This window comes from Mesocricetus auratus, unplaced genomic scaffold (genome assembly GCF_017639785.1).
Source record: "Mesocricetus auratus isolate SY011 unplaced genomic scaffold, BCM_Maur_2.0 Super-Scaffold_100024, whole genome shotgun sequence".
Taxonomy (NCBI): Eukaryota; Metazoa; Chordata; class Mammalia; order Rodentia; family Cricetidae; genus Mesocricetus; species Mesocricetus auratus.
In genome coordinates this window covers 2647501-2663090 of record NW_024429205.1, presented here as the reverse complement: position 1 = coordinate 2663090, position 15590 = coordinate 2647501, and positions in this window count along the sequence as shown.

Genomic DNA, 15590 nt, shown 5'->3' with positions numbered 1-15590 from the left:
AAAGAATATTTGGTTAGGGGACTCCTCAGATGTGTAGCCACTCCTAACCACCCAAAGAGGATTTTTTAAAGGCAGTATAAATGACTATTAGTAAGGTAACGGACCTGCTTTCTCTACGCTGCAGATCTGCCTCCATCTACTTCCCACGTAGCTCAGCTTCCTGGTGCTAGCAGCACTGTGGGGCCCACACATCTCACTTTTGTTCACTGCTGGGCAGACTCTGATGCCTATAGCTTTACCTAATGCAGGTAACTCCGAGTTTGACACTTATGCCCGGGATACCTAGACTTTCCAAGGTCTAGGAATTGTCACTGGACATCAGAAGCTTCAGGGTCTAGATTTGGGGTTTCTGACACACATTAATACCTCCCTGTAACCTCATTCCCTGTCGTTCCCCTCCCCTGATCTACTTCCTTCTCCACACCTGCTAGAGTCTAGCAGTAAGTCCTTCCCTACCCTTCCTGACCCCTCAGTACCTGTGCAGGCCTGGGGACCATTCTCCTTGTGTCTGTAGTCCCTCATTGTGGTCTGGGGACTACTCTCCTTGGTCCCCATTTTGGTGTGTAGCTCATCACAGCATGTAACAAGCGACCACTGCACTGAATCCTCTGGAGGCAGAATTGTCCTTACCTCTGGCACCTGACTCACTGCTCCTTGCGTTAATAGATCCTCAGTGGCTGGTTGATCAATGACTATATTTCTATTATCATCACCATGAAAACTGCTTTATGGATTTCCCTTTCTTCAGGATTTATCAGGTGCCAACTATGGACTAGGCACCAGTCACCTGATGTTACCAGCACTGGATACAGCAATGACATGAATGAGATCCCTTGGCAGCTCCTGAAAGTAGCTAGAGACAAAGTAGATACCTACCCAGGTCTCTCTGTTATAGGCTTTTTTTTTTAAGGAGACAGGGTTTCTCTGTATTGTTTTGGAGGCTATTGGTCCAGCCCGGCCTCGAACTCACAGAGATCCACCTGCCTCTGCCTCCTGAGTGCTGGGATTAAAAGTGTGCACCACCACTGCCCGCCTGTTATAGGCTTTTAAGGTGTGAGGAGTCAGTGTCCCAACTGGCCAAGCAACTATGTTTTAACTCTTTGTCTGGAAGGGTTTTAGGGTGATCTGGTCTGTGCTGTAGAGTACAGTCAGTTCTCAAACAGTTGTTATTTGCAGAACTGCATCAAACTAGTTAAACTAGACATGAGAGAAGGTCTCAAATTCTACATAGTACATTTCTCCTACACTACTTGTCTGAAAAATACAAATCTTAATAACATCTAATAGCTCAGATGAGGAAACTCTCAAACTGGTTTTTGAGGGGAGGCAACTCTTATAATGTCACACAGACAATTAGGACTTGAACCTGTTTTACTTTGAGCACAAACTCTTCTTTCAAGTCTGCATGGCCACATCCACCTATCACCCATATATCTGTCTGTCTGTCTGTCTGTCTGTCTATCTATTATCTACCCTGTACCCATTTTCTATATCTATCTATCTATCTATCTATCTATCTATCTATCTATCATCTATCTATCTATCTATCGATCTTATATCTTTAACCAGCATCTGTCTGTCTTATCCGTTGTCTTGCTCACCATTTCTCTATGTTGCTTGACAAAGCTTTTCCTGTGAAGATCCAACACGCAGGCCTACTCACCCCAGATAGTTATCCCACGAAAAAGCAAAGTATGGATACCACCAAGGTCCAGTTTGGTGAACCAGTGATTTTACCGGGATTACTTACAGGAATATGGGTGAGAGGTTACTTACAGGAGCAGAAATGACTCAGAGACAATTGCATCACCAAAGCCCACCCCAGCTCAGAAAGCTGGGAAGCTGGGTCATGCTGCACAGCCTACAGGCAGCACAACCGTGTCTTTTCCAGGTGCCCCAGTTGGTCTAACCCTCCTCTAAGTGGCTTGGCTAGTTTCTGCTTTTTCTGGCAACTAAACTGGACTGAAAGTCTTCTTTGCAGCTAGGTCTTTCTGTATGAGTGGGACTTTCAGCTTTGAATGCTTATTCTGGCAGGGAGGTGCCTAAGGAATCCAGTCAGTTTCAGAGACTTCCTGTTTAGAGTTGTTTACTTTCCTGCTTAAGGTGCTTCCTGAAGTATGGGATGTTTTAATCTCGGAAGAAACTGTTACACAACATGCTTTCTCTCTCTCTGGACTGCCATCCTAGGTAGCTCCATGTATCTCCTGAGAAGGGAGATAGCGTAGAAGATTTTGTGGGTGAATGTAGACTTTAGCATATTGACCTACTTCTCTTCAGCAGAACTCTATCGTGTGGCTCCATCTTAATATAAGGAGCTCCAAATCTATCACCACTGTCTGGACAGCTGTTTGCTGGCTAGAAGGCAGCCACTCACATTTTATGGCAAGTGGCCGTTGGGGCAAGTGGTTTGGAAACTTCCTTTCTATTGTTTTGTTTTGTTTTTTCAGTGCAGTGATTGCTTTAGGGTAGAAGTAAACCCTGATTTGTATTTGCTCAGTGTTCAGTATGTCTTTCCTCCAATGGAAACATTTGCAGGAATGAGGAGGGAGATACTTAGGACACAGGTGTTTAGGAGGTAGGGGAGAAAGTTGCCGGCTTCACAAGGTTTCTCTTCAAGATTATAAATCAGTGAATGATTTGGGAAGGGTAGACTCTTTGGTGGGGAGATTCAGGAATGCAGCTTTCATGGATTGTCACTCATGTTGAGGTGGGCTCTTTGGTAAAGCAGCTGCATTTTAGTCACTCATGTCCCTGCCTGTCATTCTGTAAGCAACAGCAATAAACTCATTGGCTCACTAAGCTGGACTTCCATGGACCTGTTTTAGTCTGTTGTTGGTGCTCTGTTGGGGTGAGTTGGTGTTTGTTCACATCTCTCCAGGACAAGTGACACAACACTTACTTTAGCTAAGAGTAGAGGTCCCTTTCTAGCCTGTCATTCATGCTCCCTTTAACATTGTATCTGTATGTATCCCAGAGCCCACAGTCCATGACTTCCATTAATCATGCTCTGTCTAGGGGTCTCCCAGGTCACTCTGGAGCATAGGTTTCATTTTTTTGTTTTGCTTTGTTTTTTCGAGACAGGGTTTCTCTGTGGCTTTGGAGGCTGTCCTGGATCTAGCACTTGTAGACCAGGCTGGTCTCGAACTTACATAGATCCACCTGCCTCTGACACTCGGGAGAGTGCTGGGATTAAAGGCCTGCGCCACCAACGCCAGGCCTGAGCATAGGTTCTTATGGCAATGTATTCCCAATTTCCTTTCTTTACCTTTGCATTACTGTCTTGTATTCTGTTTTTATCTATGCTAGAAACTCCCAGGCATTGATATTCTTGCTTTGGACAATAACATTCAGAGACATATAAAATAAAAATAGTATTATTTTAAAAATTACCGTCATATAGCTCCATAATTTATATAATGGGTTTTAGTCTTTTTTTTTTTTTTTTTTTTTTGTTCAGTTTTGGTTTTTGTTTTTGTTTTTTTTTTTTTAATCATTTTTTATTTTAATTTTAAATAGCTTGTTTCACATGTCAATCCCAGTTCCCTCTCCCTCCCCTCCTCCCGCACTCCCCTTCCACCCTCCCTCCCACCCTATTGCCAAATCCCTCCACATAGGGGATGTCTAGAGTCTATCATTTCACTCTTGGTAGGGTCAAGGCACTCCCCTAAGAGTCCAGGCTGAGAGAGCATCTCTCTTTGTGCCATAGGCACATGAAGACAGATTGTATACCAGGGATAGACACTGATCCACAGCTCAGAGCCCCATAGGTTGCCCAGGCCTTCTCACTGACACTCACATTTGGGGGGTCCAGATCAGTCCCATTCTGGCCTCCCCACTGTCGGTCTGGGGTCCAAGAGCACTCCCCTGTTCAGATCAGCCGTCTCTGCTGGTTTTGCCAGCCCATTCCTTGCCAATTTGCTCATCACTCCTCTCTCTCTGTCACTGGGTTCCTTGGGTTCAGTTCAGTGCTTAGTTGTGTGTTTGCCTCTGCTTCCATCAGTCCCAGGATGAAGGCTCCCGGATAGTTATAGACATCAAGTTCATTATCAGGAATGGGCATTCGAGGTGGTCCTTCCACTATTGCTTAGCTTGCCAATTGATGTTATACCTTTAGATCACTCGAGGTCACTCTGGTGCCTGATCTGTCTTCGATCCTATGTTTTAGTCATTTTTACCCATCATCCCCAATTATTATCCCCATCCCTCACTGCTGGGATGCTTCTTCTTCTAATGTAGTGACGGATCTACCCCTACACACACACACCTGTAGTGCTGACCATGCCCACGGGTGCCGACATGATGGAGTATAGGATAAGGTCTGGGGTCTAGAGCCCAGCTGGCTCTCTCTTGGTCCTGGTCTGGTTGCAGAGGGCAGCCTGTGTGGATCCTTGGAGCAGGAACTTGCGGTGGTCATCTGTTTCCTGTGTAAGTGCCTTCTCCCCAAATAAAATGATATTAACCTATATTGAGCCTAGTCCCCTGAATCTTGATCCATGCATCCATACACCATGCCCTCCATCCTACTTTCCTGTCTTATCTTTGTGTGCAGTCTATTGAGCTTAATTAGTTTCTTGCCCAGGCATGAGTTGGGAGGTTATTTGGTGGAGCAAAGGCAATATATTAGTTGGCTACACCACTAAAGAAGATGACACTGTCTTGGGAAGGGGTGAGACCTCATGAGATTCTCTCCTTCCAGTTGTGAGAGGTTGACAGGTACAACCTCTTGTTCAGGTAACTGCACCTGCTGTTACTTCATGGTGAGTGCAATGCCTATTCCACATCCAGAAGACAGCTTGCTGAACATTTTTTCCATCCTCTGACTCCTGCATTCTTTTTTTGTTCATTCTTCCAAACAAAATGTCCCCCTGTCCTTCCTTCCAGGGGTGATACAGCCGCCATTTGGGGCTTAGCACGCCACACTCCGGCAGCTGTGGATTCTTGCATTAACTGCCGCCCACTGTGGTAGGTAACTTCTCTGTTATAGCTTAGGCAAAATACTGACCTATTGGGTATAAATCTGAGTGAAATAGTGTGATTATTGACTTTGATTTCTGTATTTTCAGTTGCCCTCCATTTCTTTGCATAGGTTCCACACTTTAGTGCATCTGGTCTTGGGATCTGGTTTCCATTTTTCTAAAGCATCCATCACTGCTTGTTGTTCTGAGAGGTGATCAGGAGGCACAACACACCGAGCTTACAAGTTCCTCCAGCCAAGCCCTGCATAGATTGTGAGCTATGTCCTCCCGGCTTGCACGGTTTAAGAGCTGACCTCAAGGGCAGGCAGTCCCTCCTTCTGTTTTCTGAGCTTTGTTTGCCGTGTGCACCCTCACACTTTCTCTGCGTTCTCCCCTCTGTGAGCAGTTGCCGTGCGATCTGTCCAGGTGTGCTTTTCAACCATTTTGTTGTTGAGCTGAAAGGCTTTGTTGTCTTTCTGGTTGCGTGAATGGTGTGTTTTGCTGACTTGTAGACATCCTCCGCATTTATTAGATGTGCTCTTTCTTCTGCTCTCCCCTCTTGCCAGACTTACTTTGGGTTTTGGTCATAGTGGACTGTTAAATGATGCCCCACAGGGCTGCAGTGCTTTTCTGTCTCGCTACTTCATCCTGTGAAGCTGCTGAAGACCCTATCAGGAACATTCTTTATTATCGTTCCTGTGTCTGTTCACAGTTTCTAATATTTCTAACCGATTCCTTCTCAGTTGCCATCTCCCCTGAAACTCCCTGCAAGCCCCTGCATGCTGCTAGTGTCTCATTTTTTTGTGCAGAGTGATGGGTTTCATCATGACGTCTTCACACAGGCAGATAGTTTTCTTTTCCCGTGTTCACACCTCCTTCCTCGCTCTTGCATACGAGATGAAATGTGGTATTCATTGTTCTGAGTCTGGCTCATTTCACTTAACATCATGATCTCAAGTTCTATCCATTTTTTTCCTGCAAATGACATAATTTTATTATCTATGGCTGAATAAAATTCTGTTGTGTACACACATGCAGGGAGACACACACACACACACACACACACACACACTTTTATTCATCTGTTGATGGACATCTAGGCTGACTCCATAGCTATGAACATCTTATTCACACTTACTTGGACTGTGTGAAAGCTTATGTGGTAACTGTCCTGTAGCACACCAAGTCTCTTTACTCTGTGTGTGTGTGTGTGTGTGTGTGTGTGTGTGTGTAGCTCACCATTTCTGAGACTCTTGGTAGGACAACAGACTAAAATCTTTCGTGCCTCTACTCTGTTGCTGATGTGGTTGTCCCAGCACACCACTGATTCCAGTGACTCCTTGGTCTCAGGGTAAGGGCTGATATACTAGAATATTCTTGTCAGTAATTGGGTTGCCCTGAGCACTGGCTCTTCCCTTTGCAGGCAGATTTCAGAGAGCACCTGTCTTTGTCACCATATCTTTCCTCAGGGGTAATCGTTCTTTCTTTGTCAGGGCACACTCCCTGGCTCGGTGCTCAGAGAGAGTGATGGTTTCTTCTCTCATTCTGCGCTAGCTTCCAGGTAGGGGTCAGGGGTCGCATGCATGAATCTAATCCCTATTCAGCATCTGCTCTTACTTGGACCAGGTGCCATCCTTGCCTCTCACGGTTATATGGGTCCCTGTGTTACTAAGACTGCAAAGCTTCATGCCCTCCCCACAGCAGCAATGCTAACCCTCCCCTAAAACAACTCAGTGACTGTAGAAACATATGTGCATTTGTGTGGATTTCTTTTGTCTTTAAAGGCTGCAGGCTCCACAATACTCTCCTATTGAGCTCCTAGAAATTGGCTCAAATTTTCATCTGAGTCCCCTCTTGCCAGTGTATCCTGCTGTAAGTGGACACCGAGGGTCCTCCTCTATGCTGCATCTCCTTAAGATCCTGGGAAGTCACCTTCACTGTGCCCTTGAGCTGTCTTTGGGATCCAAGTGCAGGTGTTCTTTTAGAGGCTCCTTTCTCCGGCTTCATTGTGAGGGGAGAACACAATGAGATGTAGCTTTCTCTGTTTCATGGGGGTCAGGAGTCTACCTTCCCGAGTTTAATTTCCAAATGGTTGTTCTGTTCTCGGCTTGCCTTTTTTCCTTCCCCTCCCCTTTGTAAGCCCTTCATTCTTGCAACATGGATGTGGCCTCTTCAGCAGGCCCTCCCTCTCACGTTTCCCTTTTTCCTGTCCAGCCTCTGCTTCCAGCAAATTGCTTTTGTTCCCATCGGATTGTTCTGGTCACTGGCTTCCTTGTTAGAAGTGTTTCTCAGATGTCTGGTGTTGCTTGACCATCTGCTCATGATTAAGAATGACAGGCCAGCAATCAGTCCTGCAGCTCTGAACGTGTGGGCGGAGTCGGCCGACCATAGGCTTCACTCAAGAACATTCTGGGAGGGCTTGACAGGACCTCCAGGGGACCGACTCTGCTCTTTCCTCTCTGCAGAGATGCAGCCCCCTGCTCGGCTACCTCCTTGTGCAGAACACACCACTTAAGTGATAAGGGACTTTATGGGCGCCATCACCCGCCCTACATCTCTTGCTTTTTATTACTCCTTTCCCAAGGCTGGGAAATTGCTACTTATTTAAGATGCCTAAATAGACCTAAAATTTTAATTAAACTCTGCAATATGTCCTTGTTACAACTTTCTCATCAACTTCCCGGGAGTGTGTGTGTTATTAGACTTTCCTTCTCAGGGCAAAAGGCTTTTGTTCGTTTTGTTTGGGTCCTTTATAGGTCTGGGACTGCATGCAAGCTCACAATCACTCTGGTTTATGAAGGAATAAAAGTTACGAAGAGGCCGCTTAGCAAAACCTTTCCGTGGCCCTTCAGGAAAAGCAGGTGGTAGAGTCTGGTGCGGCTTCTGCCTCTGACTGTATTCCCAGTGCTCAGAATTTAGATTTTCCTCCAGAGGCAGGGCTCACCCGTGCCTCAGTGGGCAACAGAAAACAGCCGGAGAGGAAATATGTGCGGATCGGGCAAGCCTGAGGTGGCTCTGTCAGCAGGAAGGAGGCTGAGCTCAGCTTCCTGGATTGATGTCTCGTTGAGCTCTCTGACATTCCGTGATACCTGGATCCTCCAGGCAGTGTCTAGGTCAGCGGCTGTATTAGACTCAGTGTGACTTTAGCCTCCAGGAGTTGAGGGGATTTCTTCATGAGCAGGTCAATCCAAAAGGCATAAGGAGACCAGAATCTTAGGGCTTTTTGGCCACTACAGCCTGGGGTTAGCAGTAGCATACATTTGGGGATACATGGCCTTGTGGAACTCAGAGCTCACATAGCATTGACAAGATGTCCCTAAGTCTAGGTTTAACCTGTGGGGAGTGGGATAATGACCATCGCATCATTACTTGGAAGTACATAGTCCCCAAGCACACGTGACTAGCTCGTATCTCCAGTTGTGAACAGGTGACACGTTTCCTTGTCTTTATGATTCCCTTGCCCAGGTGACAGATAATGTTCTCTGCATAACACAGAACCTGAGCTAGAGCTGTTTAAGTGTACAGATCCGTATAAACCATAGAAGACAGAATTAGCCCCAGCACCAGGGAACCATGGGAATTGCTTACTGCTGTCCTTCAGCACTGAGGTACTGGGGTAGTTAGGAGTGGGCTGGGCCAAGAGTCAGAGAGCAAGGTCACCTTGGGCAGATGTCTCCCTCCACAGGCCCCTCCCCAATCCCTCCAGCTTGCTTGGGTTTAATAACTCTGCACTATTACCCGACATGCACACACAGCAGACATTTTCCGTTTCCCTCAATTAGACTCTTCTTTTGAGTCTCTTTAAAAAAAAAACTCAATAGGAGCCTCTTAGTACTCTAGCAGAGCAGTCTGCAGTAATGCGTTAGAGGATATAGGTGCCACTCCTGTGCAAAGAGCTTGAAAAATGACCAGACAGAGCCGAGCTCCCCATGTTTGTTGTCAGCTGCGTCGGCAGAGTAATAAATCAACCCGTCTCATGTCAGGGGTCAGTTCGTTTGATGTTTAAAGCGTTTGGCCAATCTAATCAGGCCGAGCATGGCCAATCCACCGGTGAGATGCTGACGCTGTTCCCCCCTGAGGTGTCAGGAGCTGCACTTCTCCGACCTGAAGACCGTGGGGGCCTCAGAACTGCAGCAGCAAGAGACAAAGAGTTCACACCACAGAGGCGAAGGCTCCATGCCTAGCCTTCAGGCTAGCAGGAAGAAATCCTTGTGTCCAGCAACTGGAGGTCGTTACCTTCTCCTGAGCCCAGAAACCTGGTTTGAAATGGTTGGATACACTCCTAGAGGATTTAGAAGCAAGGCTGCCTCATAATCTTCAGGGCCATGTGCCAGATAGAATGGCGAGGCTGTTTAAAAGCAAGGCACAGCGGCACTGAAGGCCCTTGGAACGTAAATCTTGTTATTGTATGATTGTGTTCTTGACTTGTGTTTTTTTTATTTGATGGGTATAATACTAAGTAAAGAAAAATTAAAAACTCGAACGACCAGAAATGAAGTCTTGCTTTTCATCTCTGTTGTGCAAATAAATGGAGGGATGTAAATCAAGTGCAGAATCATGTCGTCGAATAATTTGTACTTTGCGTTTGACCCCTGCCTCTGTCTGACTTAGAAATACCAAAGCATCCTGCACAGACATGCTCCATGAGGAAGGTGTTCCGTTCTGCCGTGACCTCCCTGCTGGTCCTGACGTGCTGGATGGAGCCCACCTAATCCCTGAGTCCTGGTCAGGTTCAGGATAGAGACACAGTCTACAGCCCCAGCCCAGGGCAGTCAGGTGATCCTAACCTCAGTGCAAGGAGGCGTCATGTGCAAAGCCTGCCTCAGGTGGCAAGACATGGCTGCATTTCCAGCAGGAGAGGACTTGGCACTGCTCACTCAAGATCACATCCCCTGGGAATGTATACAGAGGTGCCTTGAGAGTGGGTGACCGAATGAGGTTCAGGGCAGGAACAGGGCCGCAAGGCCAGGATGTCTGGGAGTGTTGGAACCAGTGGTCAAGATCTTGGGTGTCATGTATCTAGCCCCACCCCCCATGCCACCAAATGCGCTCAGAATACACACAGCAATGACACTGAAGACTGTAATATTGACAGCAAGGCATTTGTTCCTGAAAGTGCGTGACAGGGCCCCGTCACGGACCACCCTTGTGAGGGTGGCAGAAAAAATTTACAGTTTGTCATGGAGCCTCAGATACATCATTCAGAAGCCTTAAGGAAGCAAGATGCAGTTTCCAGAGTCCATCGGACATCTTCCCATGTTTGCTAGAAGATGAGCAGAGAGAGAGGACAGACCTGTCAAGATCCGCCACCTCTAGTTTCTCCCCACAGCACTGCACCAGCCAGCAGTAGCTATATGCCTCAGTTTCCTCTTCTGCAGTACCAGCAAAACGTGGAGCAGAAGACAGCGCCGAGACAAACAGTGGATTCTGGAGCTGCCAGCTGAGGCTGCTGCCATACTAGTGGGCTGGGGGATCTGATGACAGCTGCCTTCCACTTGAAGACCCGCCAGACAGAGGGTCACAGACAGCACAGGGTGTGGTGATGGGATGGGCCAGTGTGTGTTCAGAGCTGGGAGAGCGGGTCCTGGTGCTTTGACTGCAGAGATGTGTGTTCTGCATGGCCCAGAAGGAGGAGAGCTCTGAGGAGTCTTGAACTCCAGATTTTGCATTCAGAAAATGGATGGTATACGGGGGAGGCGAGGGGGCAGAGGACTCCCACGGTAGTGCTGCGCAGCCTGGCAGGTGGGGTCAGAGGACGTAGTTCTGGGTAGCTCCCGGGTGGGGTCATAGGGAAGGATGAGCCAAGGCGTGCTGACTATCCTGGAGTCTTGTCTCCCTTCCCCGTTCAACTGCCGTAAAGGCAGGGCCACCACGAAGCTCTTCTCAGACCACCTTGTTCCCTTGTTCTGCACGAGATGAAGGAAAACAAAGCTTGGAGCAGAGAGGATGTCCTTTCTGACTGAAATGCAAAGTCTCTGAAGTGCCACACGCCATGGAGGCTTCCTCCTTCCTCTCATAGGAGAAGCAGCTTGATGCTGCCAAAGCAATCCATCGCTATCCCGGGACTGTGAGGGCAGAATCTGGAGGAGGCTGCACAGGCAAGGGTAGCCTGCCCCTTAAGGGAGCCTGGCAGTCCTCCAGCCTGGAAGGGCTGCGCCAGACTGCCTATGTGATGAAAGAAGCATCCATTGTGCTGCCAGCTGCCAGGTGGCCTGTTGCTCACGGCTAGCCGCATTCAGCAGGTGCACTGGGAGCCCATTGTCTCACACCAGCCCTCCCGTGAGATTGCCCAGGTGCCAAGGGATGCATGCAAAGACTCACGCTAAGACAAGTCAAAGGAGGGCACCAGTAACCCCTCAGCACAGGGGTGAGTGAGGGATGGAGTGGCGCAACAGGGTTTTGAGGATACTGATGTCAAGAGAGTCCGCAGAGATGTGCGTACGCATAAATCTGTGTGCATACCTGTTTGTGAGCACATGTGTGCATGCATGAATGCCTGTGTCTATGTACGTGTGTGTGCACATGCGCATGTGTCCCCTTATGGGCATATGTGTGCTTGTGCATCTGTATGCATGTGGGTACATGAATATGTGTGTGAATGCATGTTTCTGCACATGTACACACACGTGTGTTCATTAATGTGTGTGATGTGAATGTGTACGTGACTAAATTACTCCCACCTGCTGCGTGAGCCAGGGTGCTTGGCTTGGTTGAAGATGGTGGACTTGTGAGGCAGGAAGGCTTTGTGATGCCCACACAGGCACTGTTGCTTTCAGCACTGCTTTTGCTCTGGGTCTCCCTCTGAGGACTCAGTGAGCAACAGCCTCTCTGACAGGAGTAGAACCCATGCTAAGAAGGCCTATCCAGTCCTGTTGTCCTGGGATTTGTTGTGCTTTTTTTTTTTTTTTTTTTTTTTTTTGGTTTTTACGAGACAGGGTTTCTCTGTATTGTTTTGGAGGCTGTCGGTCCAGCCCAGCCTCAAACTCAGAGATCCGCCTGCCTCTGCCTCCCGAGTGCTGGGATTAAAGGCGTGCGCCACCACCGCCCGGTTGTGCTTTTTTTTTAAATAGCCCAAATTCTAGTTTCATTCTGTTGCTGTAACAAAACATGCTGACCAAAAGCACCTTGTGTTGGAAAGGGTTTATCTCAGCTTACATTTCTAGGCCACTGCTGAGAGAACCTGGAGGCATTAGAGGACTGTTGCTTGCTGGCACATTCTCTGGCTCATACCAGGCTCATGCTTGGATATCTTTTCTTTTCTTTTCTTCAACACAGAGCCTACAAAGGGTGGAACGGTCCACCCAGGGACTCTTCTAAAACAATGAATAATCAAGACAAACCTTCACAGACATGCCCACGGGCCAATCTGATGGAGACAATTCCCCAGTTGAATCTCTCCTGTCAGGCGGCCACAGGCTGTGTCCAGTTAGCAATTACAGCAAACACGGGAACCTAGGCAGGTTGATAAGCATACAGGACCATGCACAGTGATAGGTCCCTGTGTTTATACTTCTGGTATGTGATCCTGCAGCCCTGCTCAGAAACATTTCCTTGTATGTTTTGGGGAACTGGAGAGCGTACATCCCTAGACCAGTGGTTGACAGAATTGTGGAGATATCAAGGAGAAGGAGAGTGGGAGGTGGATCGTGAGGAAGAATGTCTTAGGCACTCCAACTCACAGAGGTCTGATGCCATCTTGTGCAAACCCAGGCTGCCAGAACAAGACTCATGCTTCATGGAGTCCAGGGTCTGGGGGAGGAAAGGCTGAATGCATTGTGAGATCTGCTATGAGGGCACAGGGTGGAAGGGACTTAGTGAAGTCACTGCAGAACAGGGCTTGTCTTTCAAGTCCCTGCCTGAGAACTCGCCATGAGCTCCTTGTACAGGCATAAGTATGGGATTTTTATTTTATGTATTTTTTTGTAAAACTTAATCCAACATCCAGTATTAAATGGGAGTCAGCTATCTAGGAACTTCTTCATTTCGTGCATCTCCTGAAACATCTTTACTGTTGGTCAGACAAACCCTCTCCATGAAATGTTGTGTCCCAGGGATCTGGGGGGTGGACGGGGGCACTCCCTGTGCTGTCAGTGTGTTTGAGGTTGGCGTTTCTAGGGCTATGGAAAGTCTCACTTGGGGCTTCGCGGTTATTGATACGCTGTGGAGGAGACTAGATGTACACAGCCAGTATCCTTGGCTGGAGACATTCTAGAGCAGATGTTCAAGATTATAGATGAGCAGGACAGATCCTACCCACAACACTGTGCATGGGACAGGCAGTTTGCACGGGACAGGCAGTGTGGTCACCTGTGCCTCACCTGTGGTGCCCTCAGGAGGGCACTTCTACTAAACAAAGAGTCTGGCAAAGCTATTTTACAGGGGTGTGTGTGGCCCCCAGCCTCAGGTTAACACAGACCCCTTGCTGCCTCTGAGCTGGCCATTTTTTCAGGGCCTCAGTTGCTTCCCACCTAATACTTGGGTACATGCTTGAAAGTAACATTTAACCCAGGGGCTCACAGTTATCAGTTGGACAGGGGAGGAAGACACATAGGCATGGATGACTTGGGTGGCATGGTAAAGTTCTGTTGGGTGGTCTCAGGGCCCCCAGAATGTAGAACTCTGCCAACAGGACTGTGTCAGGTGGGTTTGGGTGTGCGAAATTCAGGTGTTTCCAAGCTGTGAGCTGTGTGTGTGTGTGTGTGTGTGTGTGCTTGCGTGTGACTGTGTGTGAGTTGTTGCGTGTGACTGTGTGAGTGTGTGCTTGTGTGTATGTGTGTGCTTGTATGTGAGTGTGTGTGAGCATGTGTATGTGTGTGTGTTTATGTACTTGTGTGTGAGTGTGGTTTTGTGTGTGTTCTTGAATGTGACTGTGTGAGTGTTTGTGATGTGTCAGGGATCTCGGTTTTGTTGTCCAGGCACACAGAGAGAAAATCACCCTAGGAAGCCCAAGGACTAAATCTCCTGTCAGTCATTCAGTAACCCTGTGTTGGCCTTCAAGCTCACCAGCCTCTTATTTCTATAATTAAAAGTCTTGCAGGATGCTATAGATGTGTAATGGGGGCCAGGAACCCCCAGGGTCAAATGTGATCAAGGACACAGTGCTGCAGCCTGCTTATCTCATTAGCCATGCAGAGGAGGATGAGCCATTGGATGGAGGTGCTTAGGTGCCTCTGCACACACAGGGAGAGCGCATCTCAGAAGAGGAAACCTGCAGGGCTTCAGCTGCACTACCTGCCTCTCCTGAGGAGCAGACTTAGCCTGGCTTATCAGTCACGGCAATGAGTAACGTGATCAGAGAGAATGAAAGTGAATTCTGCTTTGTTTCTTAGAGGAGCAGCCTGTGTTCAGATGAGAGCCTACATTGGAGGTGGCTGCAGGGACAGGCACCAGTGGTTCGGCCGGGGCCAAGGGAACTGGTGTGAGGTCAAGGTGTTTGAGGGGCCCAGACTCTGGGGTCCCACCCCACCCTCTGCCCCATGTGCCTAGGCAGATAGAGAGGCCTGTGCAATATCAATTTCTGGGAGTTTTCTTTTTGACATGGATGGAGAGTTGCTTTTAGGCTTGTTTTTAGAGAACAAAGTGTGAAACTGAATTCTTTTTTAGGGCCAATAAAAATATTTAAGCCTGTCACAGTATACATTTGTAATTATAAGATGAAACCAGAAAATGCAAGTTTAGTCTTAATGGCAGAAGGAAGGCAGAAGTACTCAGTGAGCCCTGAACTTGGCATGAGAAAGATATGTGAACCCCACTGTAGAATGAGTACCTCCTCCAAAGGCTCAGGTCTGGGTAGAGATCCTTCACGGTCTCTCCTGCCATGTGACCTTGTGCACGTGGTTAAGAATGGGACCATATGGGATCCTTGGTTTATGTGAGAATTCTCTGGACACAGGTGCACATGCAGGTGCCCCTGTGCCATGCACACCACATGTATAGGTATGCATGTGTGGGGGTTCACAGGTTCGTGCATGCGTGTTCACACTTAGACTCATGTGAGCACATATGTAGGTCCTTGGGTATGTACACGTGTAGAACTCTGGCCCCAGTCGCCCCCTGTTTTTTTAGCATCACCATTTGATGTCGATTTATTCAGAGATACACACATTTGAATGTTTCTTTGTGGGGGGGGGAGGCAGGCCCATAAATCAAAAAGCAACAATAGAGGGCACTGGATTTTATGACTGGATGGCAATGCAGTGGCAGTTTGGTGGGAAACCGGTCAGTCCCTGTGCATGCTAGGCCAGTTCCTAGCCACGTAGGAATGGAAGCGTATTGGGATCGATCTATAGACAATTAGATGGCTGTCATGCAAACGCACAGTGGGGGGCGTGATGTGAAGACCCAGGTCTGCCTGCGTGTGCTCTCCTGTTGCAGTGGTAGATGAGAAAGAAATTGCAGGGGAAGGCAGCCTCTTTGGAGGATTGCGCTACTTTTGATGATGAGAGAGCTGTTCTTAGAGCCCACAGAATTATCTGAGCTAACTGAATCTCCATTCTATTCTCCCCTTCCAGTCTCATGTGGGGTGCCATGGAGGAAGAGGGCTGGAAAGTTTCTGTGAGTATCACGTCCCAGAGGCATTAACTCTTTAAAAGTCAACTTTGGTTTGGGGGCTGTTGTTAATCACTCTCTTCACTG